This window comes from Pelophylax lessonae (assembly GCF_965119305.1).
Source record: "Pelophylax lessonae genome assembly, chromosome: 3".
Taxonomy (NCBI): domain Eukaryota; kingdom Metazoa; phylum Chordata; class Amphibia; order Anura; family Ranidae; genus Pelophylax; species Pelophylax lessonae.
Window position 1 is genome coordinate 435,995,442 of NC_138770.1, and position 15,479 is coordinate 436,010,920.

Below are 15,479 nucleotides of genomic sequence, written 5' to 3' on the forward strand. Positions count from 1 at the left end.
CAAATGGAGAATAAGTTCTAGAACATGAGGTCAGCAGTAGTCATGGAATGGTCAAATGTAAATATCTGAAATAAAGTTGTAAAGCGTAAGAGACGCTTAGACCCGACCACCAGTCAATTTTATGGGTAAATAACAATAACACATTTTGTAAATATCTGGCATATTTACATATGAAGTATTAACAAAAACAAAAAAACTGGCAGATTAGATGAACCACATTGTGTTTAAATAGAATCAATAGTCTGTATTTCTTTAAGGACTAAGCCGAAAACATGCAGATTTATAAAGCTCTCAGTTGGTATAGTCTATGTGTGCCTGGCTCCAAAGTGTTTCTGATATTCATGGTTACCTCATCACACACAGTTATATAAAAATGGATTTTTGTAAAATCTTACCGTAAAATCCTTTTCTCTTAGCTCATTGACAGACGTAGTCCTCGGTGATTCAACACCCTCGGGTTATGCTGCCCTCTACAGGAGTAGGACTAGACAGGAAAGAAAACGTTCTGGCCACACCCTAGGGGCAGTCCCAGAGGGTATATCCTCTCACTTCCTGCTCTAGCAAATCAGTTATGTCACAAAGCAGTGTTTAGAGAATTTAACCCAACCCAACTCAAAAACAGAGGGGCGGGTACTACGTCTGTCAATGAGCTAAGAGAAAAGGATTTTACGGTAAGATTTTACAAAAATCCATTTTTCTCTATCGCTCATTGACAGACGTAGTCCTCGGTGATTCAACACCCTCGAGACGTCCCAAAGCAGTACCACAAATGAGGGGTGGGAAAATGGAAATCAAATCCAATCTAGAAGGCCCAACCGGTGCCAACTAGAAGTTTACAATGCTCATCCTCAATGATGAGACTCAACAGAAATTTTTCAACAGAAAAAAACCCCCGAGGTAGACCACCGATCTCCTCAAATTGCGGCCTGCAAAACCTTGCGGCCAAATGAGGCATCCGCCGATGCCATCACATCAATCTTATAAAATTTTGTAAAGGTATGTACCGACGACCAGGTGGCCGCCTTACATACCTGGACCACTGACGCCTGATGGCGATAGGCCCAGGAAGTACTGAGCGCTCGAGTGAAGTGCGCCCTAACAGGGAACGGAGGATTCCGACCCATAATAGAATAAGCCTGTACCACCGTCTGACTGATCCATGTAGATATGGTCGCGGCAGACACAGGCAACCCCCTTCAAGGGCTATCCGTGATCACAAAAAGTGAGTCCGTCTTACGAAAACAAGTTCGTAGTAGTCAAATGTATCCTTCTGAACCCCATCCAAGGAGTGTAATGCAAACTCCCAAGGATGGCTAGTCTTAGGACACGGGGAAGGTAACACAATACTTTTATTCAGATGAAAAACTCTGAAAACCACTTTAGGAAGGAAGGATGGATTCGGAAGAAGAACCACCTTATCCCTATGAACCACCAGATATGGGGAACGACAAGATAATGCGGCCAGTTCTGACACCCTGCGTGCAGAAGTAATGGCCACCAAGAAGGCCACCTTCTGGGATAATGTAAGCAAGGGAATCTCCCTAATATCTTCAAAGAGAAGTTTCTGAAGAACCGACCACACTAAATTAAGATCCCAGGCGGTAAGGGTGCGCGCACTGGCGGAGCCAGATGTCGCACCCCCTGGATGAAATTCCGCACCAAGGAATGATTAGCAAAGGTTTCTGAAAGAAGATTGCTAACGCCGAAAACCTGACCCTTGATCGTGCTCAAGGATAGTTTCTGCTCAACCCCTTGTTGCAGACAGACCAAAATTCGGGTCACCGAATAGGTATGTGGGGGAAATCCAATAGATTCACACCATGCAATATAAGACTTCCATGTGCTGGAAGTCGCTTTCCTTGCTTTAACTGGAGGTAGGAATAACTGAAGCTGACACTCCCTTGTCCTTCAGTACCTGGGTCTCAATGGCCAGGCCATTAAGCCAGCGACTGTAAAGCAAGATGGAAGATCGGTCCCTGAGACCGCAAATCCTCCCTGAGAGGAAGTCTCCAAGGAGCGTCCGCGACTAGCCTCACCAAGTCGGCGTACCAGGCTCGACGAGGTCAGTCCGGAATTTCCAGAATAACTGGAATTCCCTCCACCTCTATCCTGCGAAGAAGTTCCCGCACGAACTTGAGAGGATGGAAGGCATGCCGTAGCTGATACTGCCCCCACGGGGCGATCAGCGTTTCTGCTGCGTCCGCTAGAGGATCGCGGCGCGAGCTACAAACCTCTGCACCTTCCTGTTTAAGCCAAGGTGCCAACAGATCCACATCCGGGATGTCCCAATGAAGGGACAGCTAGTGAAAAACCTCTGGATGAAGAGGCCATATGCGATTGGATCCGAATCGGGCTGCTCTAGAGCTGCTCGATCCAGTAAATCAGACAAAATCTGATCGCTCTCAGTTCCGATACCCTTATTGGTAATCTGGATACTATCGGAAGAAATGACTTCCCCTGGTTGAGCATCGGAGACTTCCTGGTCCGCTCGCTCAACCGGATCCGATTGTCCAGGGAATCGGAATTCTGATTCCATTAAAAAAGAATCTCCTTCAGGAGAATTCGGGTATGAGACTGGGTATACGGTACTGCCTCTAAGAAGGCCACCATCAGTCCCAGCCAATTGACGGACAGCAACATCCGAATCGTTGACTGAACTTTCTGGAGTTTCTCCGCAAGGAGAAACTCTCTTGCCCAGGATGTATCAAACCTTAGGCCCAGATAGTTCAGTCTCCTGGTGGGAACCAGGGATGATCTTTGGGAAAGCGAAAAAACGCTGATGTCCTGCGATGATGGGGGTATAAAGATAGGCCTCCTAAATGTCTATGGACGCCAGGAAATTCCCCTGATGCAGGGAGGCCACCACTGTACGGATGGACTCTATTTCTTCCCAAGTCCAGATTTGGAAGCACCTTGCCCTCTTTCCTGGGCATTGTGAATAGGTTCGAATAGAACCCCTGAAACCGTTCAATGTTAGAAGGGAAGAATCGCACCGGTGGAAGTGATCGAAACTCGATCCTGTGTCCTCCAGAAACCGGTGAAGACATCCCCCCCACCCCAGAGATGGGTAGGGGCGCATCAGGCTGTATTCTTCCGGCTTGGCTGAGCCGGACTTTTTGTTTAGCCGACCAGCGCCCTTTGAAACCCCTCTAAAGGGGCTTTGGAGGGTTTCGCCTTATCGCCCGCCCTCGCGGAACGAACAACTCTTTATGAGCAGAAAAGGAAGGTCCTCGTTAGTTACGAGGTCCTTTTATCCTAACAGTCTGTGGCAAGACAGCAGGTGGTACCGTCTATCCTATAAAGAGGAATTCCTCAAACGGATAGCACCTAGCCATGCGTTTGGAAATAACAGGGGTTCGTTTCAAAACGACCCCATTAGGGTAAAGGAAAATCCTTCGCCCTTTTGGTAGGCTAACAAGTACCAAAAAGGAATCTCAGTCTCAGCTACCTCTGCCGGTGTAACCTCAAGACTAAAGGTTTCCCGGACGGACACAACTAGTGCATCCACCACTCTTGTGCTATGGCGGAGGCAGAAACGTTCTCCTCACTGCTGAGGAGATATTACCTGAGACAACAGCCCCTGAAGTATCTGATAAACAATAGGGGTATAATGCATTAAAAACAAGTGGGGTACTGGAGGGTCCTGCGGCCACCTTGAGGGGATCAGGTGGGGATACCTATGCGGCAGGGTCAATGATTATACAAGACACTTGCCAGCGACAAAAAATGACAAAGTAAAAAACTTTTTTTTTTTTTTGTGTGTCCCCCAGTCGCAACAGCGCCCCTCAGTGTTACCTGCCTTTTTGGACCCGAGAGAGAGAGAGAGAGAGACCCCAAGGCTCACCCCTGATGCACAGAAGTTTTCATCAGCTTGCTCAGTGCTTGTTTTGTTACAGACAGGAAGTCTTTGGCCCTATTTCCTGGGTAAAGGAGGCGGCTCCGCCCCTTAACACGCCTGCCGGCGCCTCCCCCTGGCTCCATGAGGTGTTTGAGTCACCTCAAACATGGCCGCCCCCATGCTGGAGACACGAGGCTACACCAAAATGGCGGCCTCGTGCGATCTACTAGACAATGGCGGCGGCCTGTACCGAATAACGGCATGTTTGCGGGAGTCTCTCTGCCTCACAACCCTTCACCCTCATGGTGGTCAGCGTGGTCGGCGGTACCGGACCCTGGCGGGCCGTATGCGGTCCGTGGCCGTCGGGAGGCATCTGCTTAGCTGGAGGAATGATCTGGAATGCAGTATACATGTATAGACATCGCCCTGTGGCTTCTGACAGGTAGGATACCTTATACTATCAAAGTTCTAGTACTGCCACTGACTACAATCATTTTCACATTTTTACAATTAGATTGTCAGCTCCCAAACTAAGCCTCCTGGCTTCTTGTACACAAAAATCACACTCAATTAGGGGGATCTGTGACATGTTATAGGATAGAGGGGAACCCATCCTTACCATTACAGAGAGGGGCCCGCGTTCACCACAAGACCCGTCAGGGGGAAAGGGGGGAACATACTACTCACCATACCGGAACCAGGCGGGCGCCAACTCCTGACAGTACCCCTCTCCACCGAGGTAGGAGGGCTGTCGACCAATACGGACGCCGTGACTCATGGTCTTTGGCGTTTCAGCGAGACGTTTAACTCGCAGGGTCAGTCCCCGTCCAGTGGGACTATGTCGCGGCCGACCCAGCGCGGAGCTATGGCCTGCACGCGCTCGTAGGCTGAACTGGGGTGACCACTGGATCTCAACATCCAGCCCGTCGCCCAGTTCAGCTTTCTTGCTTGAAGATCTCACAGGAACACTGGAGAAAAAAAAGCTGTCTAAAAAATCTTTTCTAAGAAAAAAATCCTGCCAGGACCGAAGATCCCAGCAAGGTATCTAGGTCCTTACTCCTAACTAGACAGAAAAAAACTGATTTGCTAGAGCAGGAAGTGAGAGGATATACCCTCTGGGACTGCCCCTAGGGTGTGGCCAGAACGTTTTCTTTCCTGTCTAGTCCTACTCCTGTAGAGGGCAGCATAACCCGAGGGTGTTGAATCACCGAGGACTACGTCTGTCAATGAGCGATAGAGAAAAAAGGTTTAGTTACCCACTTAGCAACCACTCGCCCGCATTGTACTAAGCAACATACCGGTAGGACGTTGCCTACTTCCGGGTGTAGGGTGTGCACAGCACCCGCTGTGATTGTAACGGAATGAGCCTGTCCTCAAGTCCCAGCCAATGATTCATGGCCGGAACATGCTGATCAGCTGTGTACATTCATAGCCCAGAGCTCTGTGTTGACATTTAACACAGCTCTATACACAGGGAACCATCCTGGTGTTTCTCATCCCTTCTCAGTTATTAAAAGCAGCACACTTTACACACATTACACAGTTAGGCACATATTTAACCCCATCATCACCCTAGATGTTAACCCCTTCCCAGCCAGTGACATTAGTACAGTGACAGTTTATAGCAGGCATCAATAAATAGGGGACCATGTCCGGACCAAGTTAATGCTCCGTCTGGCCCCGCCTCGGTCGCGCCATTTAGGATCTGCTTTTTTTGCCTCCGCCGCCGCTGCCCGCTAGCTCTGATGTCTTTACAGAGCTGACATCGGAGGAGCAGCACACAATGCACGGAGGGTGGTGGCAGGTTCAGTTAATCTGATTGGTTGCTAGAACCGCCCTGTATTGTAGCAACCAATCAGTTAACTGGGGCAGGTCCCGCCCTCCATCCATCCCTTTGCTGCACTTCCGATGTCAGCTGCTGTGCCCTGTGTAAGGTAGGACAGGGAAGAAGGCACTGCTGATGTAAAGGGGGAAAGAAGGTGATATAAAAGAGACAGGGCAGAAATGTAAAGGGAGTGATATGAATGAGGACAGGTTCTACAAAGAGGGTGAGGACAAAAATTTGAAGGGGGGCTGGAGACTGCAAGTTGAAGGGGGTTTCTAAAAAAAAGGGGATGAGCACAGGAATGTTGGGGGGGGGGTGCTATAAACAGAGTAAGGACAGGAATGTTAAGGGGGGGCTGGGGAGTGCAATGTGAAGGGGGTGTGATAAAATGGGTAGGGACAGTTATGTGAAGGAGGGTACTATAAAGGGCGTGAGGACAGTTATGTGAAGGGGGTGCTATAAAGCGGGGGGCCAGTTATGTGAAGGGGGTGCTATAAAGGGGGGAGGACATTTATGTAAAGAAGGTGATATAAGGGGTGGGGGGGCAGTTATGTGAAGGGGGTGCTATAAAGGGGGTGAGGACAGTTATGTGAAGGGGGGTGCTATAAAGTGGGTGAGGACAAGAATGTGTAGGCGGCTGAGGATTGCAATGTGAAGGAGGGGTACTATAAATGGGGCAAGGACAGGAATGTGAAGGGGGGAGGGGGTGATATGAAAGGAGCTGGGAACTGCAAATTTGAAATAGGGGGTGAGCTATAAAGGGGGGCCACAGACATGAATGTGAAGGGGGGCTGAGGACTGTAATGTGAAGGGGGGGGGGTATGTGCAGGGGGACTGAGGACACTGATGTAATAATGTAATAAAAAGGATAGTGATGTGAAGGATCTGAGGCTAGGTAGGTTCACATTATTTTGTAACGCGTGTAGGCAGCCCTTTTATTTCAGTGGGCTGCCTTATAAGCAGAAAAAGAAGTTCCTGACCTTTTTTTTTATGCCATACCAAGCTGCATGGTACTGTGGCACCATGGGATGTGGCACTTGTAAAGACGCACCACATTTTCCCATTGTGCAGAAGTGCCAATGAGAGCCAAATATATAATTCGGACCTCTGCTGGAAGAAAATTTTACTGACTGGACCTTCATGAATTTTAATTCAATACCCCTGGTTTATAGTATTATCACTATTAGCTGTATTAATGTCACTGGTGATGTCAGTTAGTCAGTTCACCCCCACTTTCAGTGGGAGATCGCCCGCCGCACTATCGCTATCACTATAACTCGTTGATCGCCACAATTATTAGTAAAAAAAGAAAAAAAAATTCTAGTTCATACAGCAGGTAAAATCGGTATTGAGAATGTCACCATTGTTCTAGGTAAATATATTTCTAAAGGTGCCATTTACATGAAATTTGCACTACATGTCTGTAACAACCCAAACAATCCATACATACAAAGAAACCAAAACAACTAAGTTTAGAAATTAAGTTATGTGTAATAAAATGGAATGACACAGGGAAAAAGTATTGAACGCATTAAAGAAAGAAAAGTACAAAAAAGGCATGGAAAGCCAAGATACCAGCTTAAATCTATCAGTAATTAGAAAGAAATCCTGCCACTTGTCAGTGCAAATAATATCAGCTGGTTCAGTCTCAACTGATGGCCTAAAAAAAGAAGATGTCTCATTACCAAAATGTCCCACAAGAAACATCTCATGATGGGCAAAAGCAAAGGGCTCTCTCAAGACCTTTGCAACCTTATTGTTGCAAAACATACTGATGGCATTGGCTACAGATTTCTAAACTTCTGAATGTTCCAGTGAATACTGTTGGGGCCATAATCCAGACATGGAAAGAACATCATCTCACCATAAACCGGCCACAACCAGGTGCTACTTGCAAGATTTCTGACAGAGGAGTGAAAAGAATTATCAGAAGAGTCAGCCAAGAGCCAAGGACCACTTGTGTAGAGCTTCAGAAAGACATTGAATTTGCAGGTACAATCATTTCAAAGAAAACAATAGGTAATGTACTCAACCACCATGGCCTGTATGCACACTCACCACGCAAGACTCTGTTTCTAAAGAAAAAACATGTTGAAACGAATTTAAACTTTTCTGCACAACATTTGGACACGCCTGTGAAATACTGGGAGAATATAGTCTGGTCAGATGAGACCAAAATTGAACTCTTTGGATCCCATAATACACACCATGTTTGGAGATCAAATTGAACTGCACATCACCTCAAGAACACCATACCAATAGTGAAGTTTGGAGGTGGGAACATCATAGTGGGGGGCTGAATTTTAGCATACGGTACTGGAAAATGTCATGGCGTTGAAGGAAGAATGCATGGAAAAATGTACCAAGACATTCTTGGTAAAAATCTGCTGCCATCTACCAGGATGATAATAATGAAACAAGGGTGGACATTTCAGCAAGACAATGATCCCAAAGACAAAGCCAAGGAAACTCTCAATTGGTTTCAAAGAAAGAAAATAAAGCGGCTAGAATGGCCCAGCCAATCTCCTGACTTAAATCCAATAGAAAATCTGTGGAAAGAACTAAAGATCAGAGTTCATATAAGAGGCCCACGGAACCTTCAATATTTGAAGACTGTTTGTTTGGAAGAATGGGCCAAAATCCCACTCGAGCAATGCATGCGACTAGTTTCTCCATACAGGAGGTATCTTGAACCTGTCATTACCAACAAAGGATTTTGTACGAAGTTATAAATAAAGTTCAGTTAGCGCTAAATACTTTTTCCCCGTGTCATTCCATTTTATTACACATAACTCAATTTTTGAATGTATTTGTTTTGGTTTCTTTGTTTTGTTGTATATGTTTTATAGCAAAAAGTAAAAAATATATACATTTTCTGTCTTTTTTCATTTATATCGCAAAAAAAATAAATAAATAAAAAGAACCCAGTGGTGATCAAATACCACCTAAAGAAAGCACTATTTGTGTGGAAAAAATAGAAAATGATATAAATTTTGTTTGGGTAAAGTGTTGTAGGACTGTGCCCGTTACAGTAGCGCAGTGCCGAATAGCAAAAAATGGCCTGGTCACAAAGGAGGTAAAATTTTCTGGAGCTGAATTGGTTAAAACAGATCTAAAGTCAAAACTCTATCTTTTTGTATAACATGAATGGACTAAAACTGCTGTCAGTTTTTTTTACATCTGTGTCCCGTTAAGGTGGCCATACATTGTACCATCTCCTTTAGATTTACTGGATTTAGATTTACTAGTATGAGGACCTACCTAACCAATCCATTCAATTTTTATCTGGTCAGGCAGGCATTTGCGCTACATAGTTTATGGTACATGTAAAGGAATTTGTAGAATCAGATTGAATAGTGTATGGTGACCTTTAGGGAGAATTCCTTTCCCATTCTGTCTAGTAACATTATCTTAACAGAAAGCGAGAGGATGTAGCGCCTCCTTCAGGAATAGAACACTAGGCTAAAAAAAAAAATATCTGTATATATATATATATATATATATATATATATATATATATATATATATATATATATATATATATATATATATATATATATATATATATATATATATATCACAGCGTACTGTGGCCAGTCCTTACTGGAAGCTAAACCCCTCACCTTTTTTAGACATCTCAATTAATTACTAAGCAGTACAGAAAAAAATAAAAATTAGAGGGGAGGGAGCTATAGTCTTCAATTAACTCAGGAGAAAGGGATTTTATGGGATTTTTGACCGTAAAATCCATTTCTCTGATGTTCATTGACGGACATAGCTTCTGATATTCTATTGGTTATACTGCCCCCTACAGGAGTAGGGCACTAGGCAGCAAAAAAGTCTGGCCACGCCTATGGGCAGTAGCGTTCAACAGCCAAGCCGTTAAAGCCAGTGACTGTAAAGCAGAATGGAAGATCGGTCCTTGGGACAGCAGATCCTCCCTGAGAGGAAGCTTTCATGGAACGTCGGTGACAAGCCCGGCAAAGCCAGTCCGGAGCCACTAAGAGGACTGGAATCCCTTCTGCCCTGATCCTGCATAGAATTCTTGGCAGAAACTTGAGAGAAGAGAAGGCGTAAATCAGACAATACTGACCCCACGGGGCTACCAGCGGGTCTGTGGCGTCCGCCAGAGGATCTTGTCACCAAGCCCAAAACCTCTGCACATTTCTGTTGAGCTGAGACGTCAAACGGATCCACCTTGGGGATGCCCCACATGAGACAACTGATGAAACACCTCCAAGTGAAGGGACCACTCCCCTTGGTCCAACGCCTACCGACTGACATAATCTGCCTGCCAGTTTTCCACCCCGGGAATGTGTTCTGCGGAGGGGGCTGGAACGAACCGTTCTGCCCACCTGAGAATGCTGGCTACCTCCAGAGCAGCAGGACACTTTTTGTGCCCCCTTGGTGATTGACAAAAGCCATCGCCGTGGCATTGTCCAATTGAAAGCACACTGGACATCCCTGAAGACGATCCGTCCAATGTTCCAGGTACAGTCTGATAGCTCAGAATTCCAAGACATTGATCGGTAGTCTAGACTCTTCCAGTGTCCAGATTTCCTGAGCAGAATGCTTGCAGAGGACACCTCCCCAGCCGGACAGGCTGGCATCCGTGGTGACCACTGTTCAATCCAAGGGGTGGAAGGATTTGCCCTGCTGGAGAACGAAGCCACCATGTCAGAGACTCCTTCGTTCCCCAGCTCAGCCGGATCGGATTGTCCAGGGACTGCAGAGTCTTGTCCCATTTGGCCAGAATCTCCCTTTGCAGGGGCATTGTATGGAACTGTGCAAACGGAACCGCCTTGAAAGTAGACACCATCAGGCCCAGCACCAAGTCTGGAGGGATGAAATCTGCTGGACAGAAGGAGATGAATTGCAGCCTGCAGTTTTTGTCCAGAGGAAGGAGCACTCTGGCAAAGGCCGAGTCTAGAGTCAGGCCCAGATAGTCCAGCTTTGTGGACAGAACCAGTGTAGATTACTGAAAATTCAGAATCCAGCCGAACTCCGGCAGAGTTCGTATTGCAATCTCCAGGTTTTCCACCAGAGCAATAGGAGACTCCGCTCGCAGAAGGAGATCGTTCAAGTAGCCCAGCACCACGATCCCCCATTGGCGTAACAAAGCTAGCACCGGGGCTAACGCTTTTGTGAAGACCCGAGGAGCGGAGGTGAAACCAAAGGGTAACGCCACAAACTGATAATGCTCCTTTCCCACGGCAAAGCAGAGAAAGCGCTGGTGACTGGCACATATTGGAATGTGAAGGTAGGCATCCTTGATGTTGATAGAATCAAGGAAATCCACCTGACGCAGGGATGCCACCACTGTGCGAATAGACTCCATTTTGAATTTCTGCACCCGCACAAAGCAGTTCAGCGCCTTGAGGTCCAGGATTGGACGCACTTTGCCTTCCTTCCTGGGAACTGTAAACCGGTTTGACTAAAAACCCTGAAAATGTTCGTTGGTCGGAACCGTGACAATTCCCCCTTGAAGCAACAGGTCTTGTACCACTACAAACAGACCCTGTAAGTGGTCTGGAAACAGGCGCAAGTTGGAAGGAAAGAACCTAGCCGGGTGACGAGAGCAAAACTCAGTCTTGTAGCTGGACTGAATGACTTTGTCAACCCACTTGTCTTGTACCAGTGAAGACGCCCGCCCACCCCTGATACGGTAGCGGGCACACCTTCATGTTGAAGAAGCCTTGTTCGTTCGCGGGTCTGGAGAAGCCCGCTCTTGATTTGCCAGACCAGAATTGTTTGGATCCTCCAGCGGAGGCCCTAAAAGGCTTTGAGCCCTTGTTAGTCAACCCTGAGGGACGGAAAAACTGCTTTTTTTGTACTTACCGTAAAATCCCTTTCTTTGAAGTTCGGCAGACGCAGCTCCATAGCTTCTTAGACCATTGGGTTATGCTCCTCCAATCAGGAATAGGCACTAGGCAGGAAAAAGCCTTACCATGCCTATGGGGGCTGTCCCTGCAGGCATAACCCCACACACTCTGCTACAGCAGCCAGTTTCGTTGCAAGCAGGGTTTAGAAGACAAAACAACCCCATTCACTCAGAAGCAGAGGGGTGGGCGCTGCGTCTCTCGAACTTCAGAGAAAAGGATTTTACGGTAAGTACAAAAATCCAGTTTTCTCTATCGTTCATCAACAGACGCAGCTCTATATCTTCTTAGACCATGGGTGTCCAACCTTTTGTCTTCTCTGAGCGACATTGAATGTAGAGATATTTTTTCGGGCCGCATATAAAATATATACTATAGTTAAGGTATACAAGTAATAAAACACCGCCGCCCCCTGCCCCACACTAATTTAACACAACTAAAGGATGATCAAATGAAATAGAATCAGTATACAGAGGTCTACTTCTTCTACGAGATATTAAAAGGAACACTCTAACCACCATGACCACTTCAGTGATTTGAAGTGGTCATGGTGGTAGGAGTCACACTGCACATGCTGGGATATTTACAGATTTGTGCTAGGGACTGGTTGCACCCCTAGCACATATGACTTAGGCAGCCAGAAAAGGTCATGCCCTTATTCATACATGTATGAACAAGGACATGACATATTATGACAAAACACAACTAGTTATTAAAAAACATATTGCAACAATTTACACACACTAATGCACATACCTTTTCTACCTATTTTGCAGACTGCTGGCGGGTACTGCTGGTGCGGTTACTGCTGGCAGTTACTGCCGGCGGCTATTGCTGGTCATGCGGGTACTGCTGGTCATGTCGTCGGGTACTGCTGAAGGAAGCAGCGGCTGCAGTAGAGAGCAGAGCCGCTGCTTCCTGTATGGCTCCTGTCACAGGCGGAGTGTATTTTATACAGGAAGCAGCGGCTCTGTCACTGACTGCACACATCCTAGGTCTCCCGCAGCAGCCTAGTGCGTGCCCATCCAATGCAGCCTAAACAGTGTCCATCCAATGCAGCTTCACCAGTGCGTGCCCATCCAATGCAGCCTGATCAGTGCCCATCCAATGCAGCCTCACCAATGCATGCCCATCCAATGCTGCCTGATCAGTGCCCATCCAATGCAGCCTCACCAGTGCGTGCCTATCCAATGCAGCGTTACTAGTGCATGCCCATCCAATGCAGCCTCACCAGTGCAAGCCCATCCAATGCAGCCTAATCAGTGTCCATCCAATGTAGCCTCTCCAGTGCATGCCCATCCAATACAGCCTCACCAGTGCGTGCCCATCCAATGCAGTCTGCAATGAAGAGAGAGCCGATGGATTACACAGAGCGAGGATCCCTCGCTTACCCAGCGACCGCTGTCATACGAAGTCCTGCCTCCTGGACCGGCTCCTATGATAGAAGTCACTAATGTGGGGGCGGGGCTTCGTATGACAGCGGGCGCTGGGTATGCAGGAGATCCCCGCTCTGTAATCCAGCGGCGCTCGCCCTCCCCTCCGAGGCAACCTCTGCCTACAGTTAGTTTGAAGCCGCTGTGGCCAAGCCCCCGACTTGACTTCCTTCTTCCCCAGCAGAAAAAAAAAAAAAAAATTTCAGAGGGCAGTGGACCGAATTACCTGCGGTACCGAGCCGCAGGTTGGACATGCCTGTCTTAGACCATTGGGATGTCCCAAAGCAGTATTAATATGAGGGGTGGGAAGACAAACGCAAAGAAGAATGTAACTCCCTAAAGGCTAAACATAGCCAACCAGATAATATGGAGCTCAACCAGGAACAACTGGAGCGCACCTAGTAAAAACCTACATCCTCAAAGGGAACAAAAAAGATTCTCTTTAAAACAGCAGCCTGCAAAACCTTGCGGCCAAAAGAAGAATCTGAAGATGCCAACACACTGGCTGCTGTAGCAGAGTGTGTGGGGTTATGCCTGCAGGGACAGCTCCCATAGGTGTGGTAAAGGTTTTTCCTGCCTAGTGCCTATTCCTGATTGGAAGAGCATAACTCAATGGTCTTAAAAGATACTGAGCTGCGTCTGTCCATGAACTATAGAGAAAACCTTATGAGCCGAGAAGGAAGGCCCACGTCTACGACGAGGTTCCTTGCCCTTAGTGGCCTGCGATCTCCTTGAAAGGAAAGATCAGTCAAGGCCCTTTTAGGAGTCTTGTCCGCAGACCAGCATTTGAGCCAAAAGGCACGCCGAAGGACCACTGCCGAAACAGAAAGCCACACCACTAGGGGAGCCACATCCAAAGAGGCATCACAAATAAACTGCAACCCCTAGACCAGCTGGTCCACCAGCTCAGCAAAGTCAGGGAGAGCTGTTCTCCCTCCACGTCACAGTATAAAAGCTTAGCCCACTCAGTCAGAGTTTGCAACACCAGAGCAATAGTGAATACCAGCCTCAGTGCCGAACCAATCAGAGTGTACATATTGCAGGCCACAGCCTGCACATTCCTGTCAGCCAGGTCCTTAAAGGCTGGGGATTGTTCAACCGAAATCATGGTTGCCTTGTTGAATCTGGAAACCGAAGGATCCACCACTAATGGAACAGTCCACTTCTTAATAAGGGACTCCTCATAGGGGTAAAACCTTGTAAGGCACTTCGGGACCCCAAGGGGACGCTTTGGTCGTCCCCACTCTTTAGTGGCAATTCTGTCAAAATAGGCGGGGTTAAGGAAACACCTTTGCCGCTCTGGATGGCTTGTGAGTGCCAAAAGGAACCTGCGCCTCCATCACAGCTGCAACTGCATCCTCCAGCTTCAAGGTTTCACGCAGAGATCCAATCAGTGCTTCCACCAGCGCCTTTTCATGCGTGGTTGTAGACAGCATGGAGGAATCATCCTCCCTATCAGAGGATTCCGGGCGCGTGGTTGCAGACCCACGTCTGTGGCGGTCGAATCAGATTCAGGATCTGATGAGACAGATGAGGCAGGGGCCGTTTTTTGCTAGCCCGTTGCCTGAAAGTTACCTCCACCTGGGATACCAGGGTCTCCTGGACCACTGTCAGTGCATCGATGGATGGTTGGGACCCGGAGGGCCCGCAGCCTCAGAGAGGAGAGCAGGGGGGGAAGATGTGCTCCAAAAACTCTATAAGTCATAGTTACATAGTAGGTGAGGTTGAATAAAGACAATAGTCCATCCAGTTCAACCTGTGTAGGTGTGTGTGGCTGTAATCATCTCACATACCCCTGAATGTTCTGATCCTTGAGATGCAAGTCTAAGAGTCTTTTGAAAGCCACCATACTACCCGCAGAAACCACCTCTTGTGGTAGAGAATTCCACAATCTTGTAGCCCTAACAGTAAAGAACCCCCCACGTTGCCTGAGGTTAAAACGCTTCTCCTCTAATCGCATTGTGTGCCCTCGAGTCCTCATGCAATCCCTTCGAATGAACAGCTTTTTTTCTAAGCTGGGATCCCCATTAAGATATTTATAAATTGCTATCATGTCCCCCCTCAGACGTCTCTTCTCCAGGGAGAATAAATCGAGCGATTGTAGACGCTCTTCATAGTCAAGGTCCTCCAATCCCCTAATTAGTTTAGTTGCCCTTCTCTGGACTCTCTCCAGCTCCAACACATCCCTCCTGAGGACTGGCGACCAGAACTGGACAGAATACTCCAGATGCGGTCGGACCAGAGTTTTATAAAGTGGAAGGATTATAGTCTTATCTCTGGAATACATCCCTTTCTTTATGCATGCTAATATTCTGCTGGCTTTGGCAGCTGCCGCTTGACATTGCATGCTGTTGCCTAATCTATCATCAACCAAGACTCCCAGATCCTTCTCCATTTTTGATTCCCCCAAGGGTTCCCCTCCTAACGTGTATTGTGTTTTTATGTTTTTAGTCCCCAAGTGCAAAGCCTTACACTTCTCCACGTTAAACCTCATTTGCCATGTC

At 47.3% G+C, this 15,479-nt stretch overlaps 1 protein-coding gene across 1 annotated transcript in view; it reads right to left on the reverse strand.

The window, feature by feature from the left end:
* AHI1 (Abelson helper integration site 1) overlaps positions 1 to 15,479 on the reverse strand; it is a gene marked incomplete at its 5' end in the record, with an annotated part of 647,577 nt that overhangs the window by 557,838 nt on the left and 74,260 nt on the right.